The following is a 12,351-nucleotide window of genomic DNA, read 5'->3' on the forward strand; positions in this document are numbered from 1 at the left end:
AAGTGTTTGGTGTTACTCCATCAGCAACATGAAGTTAAGTTCTGTTTTATAATCAGTGTCATGAGTTTAAGACAGTTGCTGTCCAACTTGCAAAGACCTTCATTTGCCTGATGAAGGTGTAGAACTGAAACGTTGACATTAAACTTTTTGTTTGCGAGTTGGAGAATGTGCAGGATTCTTGCAACTTGAATTTTGTGAGCTTCTTCTCACTCCTCTCCTACACACCTCTCCTGTGAGCTTTTCTTCATGGATGAGTTTAATGACAGAAAGCAGAAGAAACGAGTCATTAGCTCAGTAATGATTCATAGTGGATGCTTATCAAACATCTTATTCTGCTGTAAATGCTTCACTTCCTGTTCTGTCTGTCTTTAATCGAAGGCTCAAATTAATGATAACATCTCTTTTTAAAGACAGAGACTTTCTGTCTTCTTATTCCTGACTCTTCATTTGTTTCATCTTCAAACATTTAAAGGATCAAATAAGAGAATAAGACGGTTTATAGGTCAAACTGATTAGACTCACAAATGACCTGTGACTGCCCGGGTCACATGACACGACATCCAATTACCCTTTTTGTTGTTGTATATTGTTTAGTGTGTGTGCATGTTTTAGTGTGTGTGTGTGTGTCTCCCTCCCTCTCTCTCCCTCTGTGTGTGTTTGTGTGAATGTTTAGTGCTTTTGTGCGTGCTTTCATGTGTTATTCATTGAGGGCTGATTTAGAGATGCTTCACGAGCATATAATCTGTACGGACGGATTAACTACAGTTATCTCGGAGCGTGTGTGTGTATGTGTGTGTGTTAGTGTGCACGTGTGTGTGTGTGTGTGTGTGTGTTTTTGTATTAGCCCTAGTAAATAATTTATCCTTCCTTAATGACGGTTTAGTTTGATCCTTTGACTTGCTGACACACGGCAGCTGTGGCGCCGTAACCTCATTAAACGTTTTGTTCAGACTTCTCTTTGAAAGTGTGTCAGAGTTACAGCAGAGACACAAAATCATGGGAAGTTTTAAATCTTTCAGCAGCTTCATATCACAAAGATCAGAGCTCTCCAGAAGTTAGGTGCATTTAAAAAAAAACATGCAAAACTTTAAACATATGTTTCACTTTTATTTCTATTTTTAAAACGTAACAACCAGAACTCAAATCATGCAGAGTCTGGAGCAGGAGGTGGAGGTATGCTTCATTTAATGTCTGCTAAATTAACCCCGAATAAGATAAGCATGTTGCACTAAAGCTTCAACCTTCAGAAAACTAGCTTATGTGCAAACATTAAGCTTAATGTGAAGACTGTCTGCAGCTGAAACTTTAGTAAGTCACTCTTTGACCCAGCTCTGCAGACTGAAGTTTCTTTCCTGCTTCAAACAGACAGTCTTTATCTTTATCATAGTAAGTAAGTAAGTAAGTACATTTTATTTAGTATAGCACCTTTCACAGAATAAAATCACAAAGTGCTTCACAGGAAAATATCCAACACATTAAAGGTGACATATGCAAAATGGACTTTTTAATGGTTCTCTACCTGAAATATGTGTCCCTGTCTACAAACCCCCCGAGAATGAAAAGAATCCATTCTGCCCCTGTTCTGATTTCTCCACCTTTCTGTAAATGTGTGTGAAACGAGCCGTTTCAGACTTCCATGTTTTTGTTACGTAACAACAATATCCGGTCTGTAACAGGAAGTCAGAGCTCGGAGCTTGTTCAGCCCATAGACTGTATAAAATACAACTCAACCCCTCCTCCGTTTTTCATTCCCTGCACACATGTGTGCTAACAAGGAGCTTAGGAGGGAGGCATGCTAGTTGTAGGCTGTCTTAATGAACACAAAGGTCGGTTTTACTCCCCACGTCTGCAGATTTGAAGATCTAGTGGATGATTTTTATTTATCATGGAAAAGTGCTAGCGCTAGTTAGCATAGCTACATAGCTACATGTCGTAGCTTAAGCTGTAGCTGTGTACCAAGACACACGTCGACATACTGACAAATAAAACAACAAGAAACACTAAATCTGTGACCAATCGTTAAGAAAGGTCCCGCTGCCTTTCTGGCAGAGGTCGGTTTTACTCCCCACGTCTGCAGATTTGAAGATCTAGTGGGTGATTTTTATTTATCATGGATAAGTGCTAGCGCTAATTAGCATAGCCACATAGCTACATGTCATAGCTGTAGCTGTGTATCAAGACACACGTCTACATACTGACAAATAAAACAACAAGAAACACTAAATCTGTGACCAATCCTTCAGAAAGGTCCTGCTACAGGCGCCTCTCCGTCAGGATCAGATTCAGAGGGTTGAAGTAGCGTGATCTCTGAGCAGCCGTGTATATTCAGCCAACATGTAAACATTAGATCAACGTGCTGGAGAGCCGAGGGCACATCCACTTCCTGAGGGGGCGTGGTCAGAGAGAAAACAGAGTGTTCTGATGAGGACTGAAGAAGAGGGTTTTTCAGGCAGACCAAAATCTGATTTCAAAGTGTTTTTTTGAGCATAAACTTTAAAGACATGTTTTGGGGACCTCTTAGACCAATATATGTTGATGAAAAAAAGCGTGATATGTCACCTTTAAAAGAAACAGACCATAGCATGAATAGAACATTAGTCTGAACACAGTGAGTCGAAGGCCTGTTTAAATAAATGTGTCTTCACAAGTTTTTTAAAGGCGACAACAGAGACAGCTGAACGAACATTAACAGGAAGAGCGTTCCACAATGTCGGTGCCACAACTTCAAAAGCATGGTCACCTTTTGTTCTTAAACAAGCTCGAGGGACAACCAGCAAGCCCTGGTCAGAAGACCTGAGTGGCCTACTGGTGAGGTAGGGGTGGAGCAGGTCGGCGATGTATTCAGGAGCCTGACCACGCAGAGCTCTATACACGAAAACGAGAACTTTAAAATGAATCCTAAATTTAACTGGAAGCCAATGTAGGGAAGATAGAATCGGAGTGATGTGGGTTGTCCGGCTGGACTTGGTCAACAGCCTTGCAGCAGCGTTCTGGACTAATTGAAGACGATGGAGGGACGACTTACTGAGGCAGGTGAAAAGTGAATTACAATAGTCCAGTCAGGATGAAACAAAAGCATGAATGATCATTTCCAGTTCAGGATGTGACACAACAGACCTAAGTTTGGCAATGTTTCGTAAATGGAAGAAGCATGACCGGGACAACTGTTTTATGTGGTGATCAAAATACATGGACTGATCGAATATAACTCCAAGATTTCTGAGTTTAGACTGGACAGCAGAAGAGAGGGAACCAATACACTGAGCAACCCTGGAAGCTATAGTATCAGAACCAACAATAAGGACCTCCGTCTTGTCAGCGTTTAGCTGCAGGAAGTTGTCAGCCATCCAGTCCTTAATGGCAGTCAGACAATCAAGCAAAACTATCAGCTTGTCTGTGTCATCAGGCCTAAAAGACACATACAGCTGGAAATCATCAGCGTAACAGTGATAAGAAATACCTTTGAATATACTGATAATGTGACTCAAGGGCAGCAAATACAAGGCAAATAATACAGGGCCCAATACAGAACCCTGAGGGACACCACAGGAGAGAGCAGCAGTTTCAGACATGTATGGACCATAGTGTAAGTCTTGTCAGCAAAAACTTTACCAAACTGTCTCCGTGCAGAAGTGTGACCAAACTTTGTCATCAGCATGTATTCAGCTGGGATCTTTAATGATTTTTAAAGGTGCAGGAGATTTCTGTCATCCTGCTGAGAGTGGCACCAAATCAGAAAAAGCTTGTAAATGTTGGCTTATGAATCAGAGGACTTGTTGGAGCACAGAAGTAAACATGAGCTGTATTCACATATGCATAAAACATCTGAGAACTTCATGAAGTTTTGAAGGTAGGCTGCATGTGTGCAAGCCAACAAATCACCCCAGTTGAATCCGCTCTTTCCTGCTCATCCTCAGTAAATTTTCCATGAGAAGTCAGGGTGAGCTGGTGTGAAAATGCAGCAGGGGGTGATCAGGAAAACTCAGAGATAGCAAGAAGAGATGATGATGATGTTTGTGTCATGCAACTAGTGTGAAACCAGACAAGCGACATGTTACAGGATGAATAAAAACATCCAGGTTGATGAAAACACTTAGCATGATATATTTGCTGAAACATCACACAGTAGCTTTCCTAGCGTGATTCTGATGTCCTGTCCTGCTTCCCGAGACTCCTTATGTGCTCCTGACAATTCCTAGGATGTTTTTAGGAGCTCATAAGAAGTGTTAGGATTATACAAGCAGGGTGAGACAGGGTGCAGATGTTCTTTGAATTTACTTTAAGCCAGAAAATTAAACTGTGTGGAAATCAACCCAACAAAAAAACCTGTTCCTTGCGATTCTGTAGGTCATCGCTGAATATCTCGTTAAGCTTTGAACACAAACATCAACATTGACTTTAGGCAGAGTATTATTCTTCTGAAGCTGTAGAGGAAACCTGAGTAAGTTAGATTTGGAAAGAAACCTGTTGTGAAATATGAAATTAACTCTGCAGAACAAATAGACACAGAGATGTGTGTCAGCAGTTTGTGTGAGCAGCCTCGTGCTGTTTCAAGAGTCTGGAAAGTTTAGCTTTACTTCAGCTCTTTTCCAAACTGACCTCGGCCATACAGTGTAAGCATGTCCCTTGCACTCCCTCGTTCCCTCACACACACACACACAGTTCCTATTAATATTTCAGCATCTAATTACCCCAGCAGAGGTCTGGGACAAAGGTTGTGTAACGCCACGGCCTGTTTATGTGTGTTTATGTGTGTGTGTTATCCCAACGTATCAGATTCAAAACCTTAAGACCAAAAACATAAGCAAAAGATAAGAAATGTGCTGCAGAGGAGACAGAATGTTAAGAGGGACAGGATGAAAAGTGAGGAATGAGTGAAAGAGCGAGAGGAAGGTGGAGAATGATGAAGGAGGAAGAAAGACCCAGACTAACTCCTGAGGGGAATATCTGGTTCTTAAGCTGCTGAATGCTCCACTAGTCTCAACAGCTTGTCTCTAACATATTCTGCCCGTGGTTTGTTGCTGAGCAGGTGGTGAACAGAAGACTTTTACAATGAAGACAGTCGTCTGCAGCAGAGGAAAACACACTGAGGTTAACTAGAAGTGAGAAGTTGTTCCCTTGTTAGCGGAACAAGGAGTAGAGTGGATGAAGCTCAGTAAGCAGGAGATGGTGACGTGGTTTTCATGCTCTCATTTTAGCCATGATGGTGATTAAAGCTGCTTTGACATTGGGAATAAAAAAGCATGTTCAGGCAGCCGTTCCTGCAAGACGTTAAAGTGCTGCAGATCAAAGATGATGGAAATGACTGAGCATCTCTTCTTTGAGGAAGAAGTTTAAACTTCAGCCCTTTTCTAACCTGCTAAAAATGAGTGTGACAGTTCTGTGAAACCGAACTCTTTACAGACACATTAACCCACAGTCTGCTCTATCTGCTCCATATCATCACTTCAATCTGTGAACCCTCCCGTATCAAACTCCTGCCCTCTCCTCTCCGTCCGCTCTTGAGCCTGAGGGAGACTCGGCCGGCCCCCCGCTGGGAGAGGCAGACTGGCAGAGTGGAACCCCCCAATGGGACGGCACTGGACTCGTATTGAACCCAGAGGGGATTGATTTAGTGCGACTTTCTGGGGCGACCCAAATGGAAAGTGTTTGGTCATTAACTGTGCCACAATGAGAGATGTAGTTTGGGTGTTTTTGTGCCAGTGGGATGTGTGCCAATAAAATAAAGTTATCTGATTTGATCCCCTTTGAATGTGATCTCTGAAGCTAGAGAGCCGGATGTTCTACTTAGGAGCTGTTTGAGACCAGTACAGAGCTACAGGGGAGAATATTGGACTTGGAATTTGTGCACGAACACAGTTATTCACCATCCACCATTTCAGCCTTAAATAACTGATGTTGCAGACCTAGTTCATAACAACAGATTTTGCACATATATATATATTACATATGCACGTTAACATGACTCAAAAAGGTTCAAAAAGTGATCGTGCATGCTCAGTTATAAGAGTTTATAAAAGCTTTGTGATAACCAAGGAGGAACAAGGAGTTACAAGCAGCCTCCTGCAGTCAGATCTCATTCTGAGGAGTTCAAAATGTATCAAGATATTCTAAGGAACTTATTTATCTTTCCTTGTGAGAATAACAAGATCATCAGTGTCTGCAAACTCTTCATGTTTTTGTGTCGGAGCCTTCCACTGTTTTGGAGAAGAGGAGGACACAAGGTGACGATACAGAGACACAAACCTTGATCTAATAAAGACTGCTGCTTCTTCTGCTTCTTCCTTCAGTTCACATTGATTTCTTTTAACTGTGTTTGTTTAGTGACTTAGTTTTCATTCAGTGTCCTGCAGAGGACAATGTCATATATTTTATGATTTCACAAACCCTCAGAGGGCCAAGCCTTTTCGGTTGCAGTGCCAAAAGTTCTGTAATGTTCTGCCTCCTCGGGTTCAGCTGTCCTCCACACTGCCGTGCACGTTTATTCCTTAGCTTCTGGCTCAGCATGACGTCCCCTTTTTCATCCTTGTTTCTTTCCAGTTGGCTCAAAAGTTTTACTATTTATTCTCTTGTTGTTGTTTTTTTATGTTCTGATTGTGCAGCACTTTGCTCAACTTCTCTTGTTCTTAAATGTGCTTTATGCATAAATTCAGATTTTGAAACCTTCATCTTTAACAGCCTGCCATTGTAAAGCACTTTCTTTGTTGTAGTTTTATAACATACAAATTGTTTCTGACAGACAGGAAGTAGTTGATTCATGAATTATTGTCATCAGAGAATATGACACCCTCTGAATCAGCTGTCACAATCTGAAAGCTGCAGACTGAAAACAGTCACACCACCTTTAAAAAAAGGAACATTTGTCACTTTCTTTGATGCTGAAATGATTTAAAATGATGAATATTAAACTGCTTAAAGACTGATGTGTGTTTGTTGATGTATTCATTCATTTTCAGGGATGTAAAGAGGAGTTTAAAGAACAGAACTCAGACTACAATTTAAAACACAATCTCTCCTTCAATCCCACACACTCACACTCACACACACACACACACACACACACACACACACACACACTCACACACACACTCACAAACACTCACACACAGTAAGGAGATTATTCAAAAAGGGGGCATGCCCTGTAAGCCTTACCTTTTTGCATGACTTGAACTCCTCTTGTCCTCTTCTTCTTCTGTTAATCTGTTTGTCCTCTTTTTGTTTTCGTCCTGCTCTCTCCTCAGATGTCCTCTCCGGTGGATGGAGGGTTGAAGAACAGAGGAGAAGAGAAGTGGACTGTTGGGTCTTCCTTCAGGGTGACAGGTGAAGAGAAACCTTCTAATCCTCACAGCAGAAGGAGTCTGAAGAAGAGAGGGACCCCCTCTTTCTTATCCCCTGATCTCCTCTCCTTTGGTGTCCAGAGCCTTCTGTGTCCTCTGCTGTCACTACGACTCTCTCTCTCTCTCTTTCCTCTGAGTTCTTACTTCCAGGGCTCCCTTCTCAAAAATGACTTTTTCTTCCTCTGTTCTTTCCTCTTCTCTCCTCCCTCTGCTTCGCTAAGGTTTGAGGTATCCGGAGTAAATGACTCCCTCCTCCTCCCTCCCTCCCTCCCTCTTTCTTCTTGGTATTAATGGTGACACGGCAAGCTGCTCATTCACTGCCACTGATCCCTGCTACAGAGAGAGAGAGAGAGTCAGTGGGGGGTGATGAGGCACAACGCAGAGGAGGTAGTAATTAGACACAAAAGCACGTACACGCAATCCATTGGATAACAGAAAATGTGCGCTTATAAACAAACACATGGAGTGATAGCAAACAAAAATATTTCAGTGATTGTTTTCAGGTCAGGGAAATAAAAATGAGCTTTATTTATGGTCTTTTATATAGTAGATCCTGGACTTTGCAACTAACGCATTAATGCAAAAGAAGCACTGATACTAAATCAATGATCTGATCTCATCAAACTTCACATTTACGCCTAGATTGTAATATTTGTGATTTTATTTAAAGAGACCAAAGTCAGTTTCCTCTGAGCAAACATTTGCAACAGCAGCAAAAAAAAGTCCCACCCTTTAAAAAGCAGAGCAGAACTGGACTCTTTGGTAAACATGTGTTGCAACCGGCTGCAGAGAAGAGGAAGAACAAAATCTGCCTTTGGTTTTTCTGCTTCAAACATTGAATTATTTACAGCACACTCTCCTGATACACGCGGACAACTCAAGACCACGATCTCAGAGGATTTCACCTCAGGGTGCAGCGTTACTAGTTTTGAAGACTTTGGGTGCAGACCTTCATCCGAGCAATATTTTCTAGAGGAGTCACAGGGAACTATGAGATCTTGAATATATTTTGCATGAGTATTAAGAGCTTTGTAGGTGAAAAGAAGGACATGACATTATATTATTATTACAGCTCATTCCCTGCAGAATTAGGGAGTCTGGACTCTTATTAGTGCAGCCCTATAATAAGAAATGTGCATTAATCAAGCCTTGAAGTCAGGGATGCTGGAGCTAGTTGTTCTGCATCATTTTGAAGCAGGTTGTACCTGATTGGTTTGATGTTAAATATGAGAGAAAAGGTGCCTTTAGTGAGAGTTTAAGGACATATCCTGATTAAACATGACTCCTTCAGGTGGTCCTAGAGATCAGAACGATGCCCTCTGGGGAATTTGTTAGTTTAATCTGCAAGAAGATGAATTATTTGGGTTGTTTTACAATTTGCATATACATAATGTTTATTTCATTCAAACTAAACAGGGCTTGTTCTTTTTTTTAAACTTCATTAGACATGAACATAACTCCTTAGTTACACACATGCACCAAACCCCCCAACCCCAGCACTAAGCAGACAGACTGAAACACTTAATGCCATGTGGTCTGGAAGATATTGTGCCTGAATATTAAGAGCTTAATAGGTGAGGAGAAGGACTTGAAATTGAATTATTTTTGCAGCACATTTCCTGCAGAATTTGGGAGCCCAGCCTCTCTTATTGGTGCAGCCCTATAATAAGGAACATGCAGAAATCAAGCCTTAAAGTCAGGGATGATGGAGCTAGTTTATCTGCATCATTGAGGAAAGATATGCCTGATATGTTCACTTTGAAATATGTGAAGAAAACATATTTTTCAAAATCTGCTTGGAGACCAGAATGATGCAGATACAGTAATTTGTTTGATTAATCTGCAGCAGGATCAATTCTTTGGATTGGGTAAACTTTGCCTTTATATTTCATGTTTATTTCATTCAAACTAATAAATGCTTGTTATTTTTTTAACTTCATTAGACATGCACATAACTCCTTAATAACACACATGCACCAAACCCCCCCAACCCCAGCACTATGAAGCAGACAGACTGAAACACTTAATGCCATGTGGACCTAATGAATACTCTCTTAGGGGAAGTTTTATGAATCCAAGTCCAGTCTGTGTCCTGACCTGTAGCTACGAAATGGTTAAATGAGGAAACCTTTCTTATTTTTAACATTTCAGACATCTGACACATGACAAGTATGAGCTGCTTTTATGTAGGAGGTCATTTTGACTTTGCTTACTAATTAGGAGAGAGGTTTACTTTGTGACTTAACTATAAAAAAAACAACCAGAGGAGATGTGCTTTTTTTCCAACCCTGGACTCAGGAAATCTCAGGTTTCTAATCTCAGGGCAAAGGCTCTGTAGAGAACACAAATATCTCCAAAACAGTGTAGGGTTAAGTGAATCAGTCAGTATTTTAAAAGGTCAAACATGACTATGACTTTATGTCACACAACAACATTATATTTAACTTGGAGTTGAATAATTCCTCTGGATATAAGTCTGCTTTCCCTTTTTTAATCTGTAGCAAACGTCTCTATTTTTCTTTAACTCGCTTTGTGACTGTCTGACCGTTTATCTCTCCCCTCCTTGGAGCTTCAAAATCCTCCCGTCGATTAGACGTCATGCTCACTATTTACTGCTGCTTTTATGTCTGCCATCCACATCACATATCTGACCTTTGTCTGTCAGTTTACAGCTCTGAGGAGGGGATGAAGGTCAGAGGCAGAGTGAGAGGGAGATGATGGTTGTCACTGTGCAGGGTGATGCATGGCTGTGTGCTGAGTTTTAATGCAACACTGCCCCCTGTTGGTCAGCAGGTGGCTGCATGTGGAGCCTGGTGCTTGTGCCTAGAGTTTAAGACCAAGGCCTTTGTGAGTTTGCAATCCAGTGGTCATGTTTTTGACAGCATGCAGAGAGCTCCATGATTTGCAAAGGTGTTTTTGAATCATTGAAACATGACTAGATTTACAGAGAAACTTCTACATAGAGGTTGGATGCTGTTTTTTGCAATTCCAAAGTTTTATAAAGCAAGGACCATTTGAATTAAACCAGAGACATTGAACCAGGAAACTAAAAAGCTGGTTTAGTTCTTTGACTGTAAAGTACCATGTCTCTGTGTGTGTTATGCATGCTCCTGAATGTTGATGCTTTAGGTTTAAAGTAAAGACAAGACTCTTGTTTGTAAGGTTTGCTGTAAGGCATGCAGTTGAGAGGGAAAGGTTAAAGTATGGCATCATGTGAGTGACAGTCTGTGCATGTATGACTGAACAGGGATAAGTGTTTATTTGTGTGTTGATATCCTCAGGATCAGACCACTGGCTCGATCAATCTCTGCTGTGAGCACAAACCGCTGACTGTTGCACTCACTTGCACGCAAACTCTCCCCCGGTCCAAACTGTAGCAGCAACTGAAGCAGACTCGACCCCTCCCTTCCTTTTCCATTGCCCATTAGATGTATTGATGGTCCCTGGTCCAGTGTTTTTTCCCCTAATTGGTTTATGCACAGCTGACCGTGCTGTTGCTGCCCATGCTGCTGCACTCTGTTACACAGTGTTCAGAACAGCCTCTGCAATCCATGGAAATATGGACCGCTGCTCTGCTTGTTTTTCCAGCATCGATTCTCTTCCCATTTCAGCCGCAGCACTCAGCTCTGATGGTAAATCTCTGTCTCTCTCTGCGTCTGTTCTTTGAGGGATGACAGTGAATCTTGTTGTGTGTTGCTCACCTGCTTGAATCAGCTAAACCTCTCAGTCTGAGGGGTCTCTGAGGGTCTCATTTATAACGAGGAAGTAAGGGTGAGCCTGAAGGATGAGGCCCTGGGTTCGCTCCAACAGGTCCAGGTCTGTCCAGGTAAGACTTCTTCAGGTTCATCATTTCTTATTTAGTTCAATAAATAAAATAAAATAATACAAAATATATGAATGAAAGAAAGGAGTGCTTCCTTCTTCTTTTTTTTAGCTGTGTCTGAAAATATTTTATATTCATAATTAAGAATTGTATTAAATAAATGAATAAAATGTGACTTTCTCTAAATTGAAACAAACAAATAAAAGGATGATTAATAAAAAATGATAAAAGGAGGAGAAAGGATGTGAATAAGCAGCTTGATAAAGAAACGCAACGACCCTTCATGGATTTATTGATCACATGTCAACATCTATATTTGGGGTCAAGAGCAAAAAGTCCATAAACAATATTACTTCAAGAACAAAACTTAACCTCTGCAGGAAAGGTTTCTAGTCTTGTTGACAGCATTTGTCACAGAAAAGTTGGAACTACGTGTGTGCATAATTTATTAGAGCTTTATATGTTGCATTCATGGGTTTAGAAAAGTGCCTTTGCCTTAAACTTGAGCTTTAGACCGTCAAATATCTGCATCTCTCTTCATGAATTTCTCCTGAATGAGCTGATGTCAGAAAAAAATGACTCAAAATATTCACAAATAATCTGAAAGTGATTTCATGTTGCGTTGTAAGTAATAATCTTAAAAGCACGCCCCAATAGAGTGACGTATAAACAAATGACTGCAGCACTTCTTTAGCTGACATTATTGTGATGAATATTGAGGTGATATGTTTGCGTGTATCATGTTTGGCTCTGAGGGGGGCTGAGAGATTAAAAAAAGCCTGCAGATTGTCTTTGTTTCATGAAGCTTCTTACCTGAAACATCAAGGTGGGCACAGCCTGGATCTATCTCTGCTTACTGTGAGTTTCACTCGATGACAGACCATGAGATTATTCCTGCAAATTATAAAATATGCAGAGACCCAGAGAGCAAAGTGACAGACAAGTTTGGTGATCAATTTTTCTCTCTCTTACCCGTGTTTATTAATTTAGAACAAGCAAAAAGGATAATCTTGTAATCTTGTTTGAGTAATCTTGATTTTTTCCATTCTTAAATGGATATAAGAGAAAAAAGTTATGCAAGGTGAAAAAAAGAAAGTTTTCATGAGTGATTTTTGGGTTTACCTTGTTTCAAACAGAAACACAGGTGAGGAAATACTCAAGGTTACTGCAGCTGATTAATTTTTATGTTTT

The sequence above is a fragment of the Notolabrus celidotus genome, chromosome 14, assembly GCF_009762535.1.
Source record: "Notolabrus celidotus isolate fNotCel1 chromosome 14, fNotCel1.pri, whole genome shotgun sequence".
NCBI classification, from domain to species: domain Eukaryota; kingdom Metazoa; phylum Chordata; class Actinopteri; order Labriformes; family Labridae; genus Notolabrus; species Notolabrus celidotus.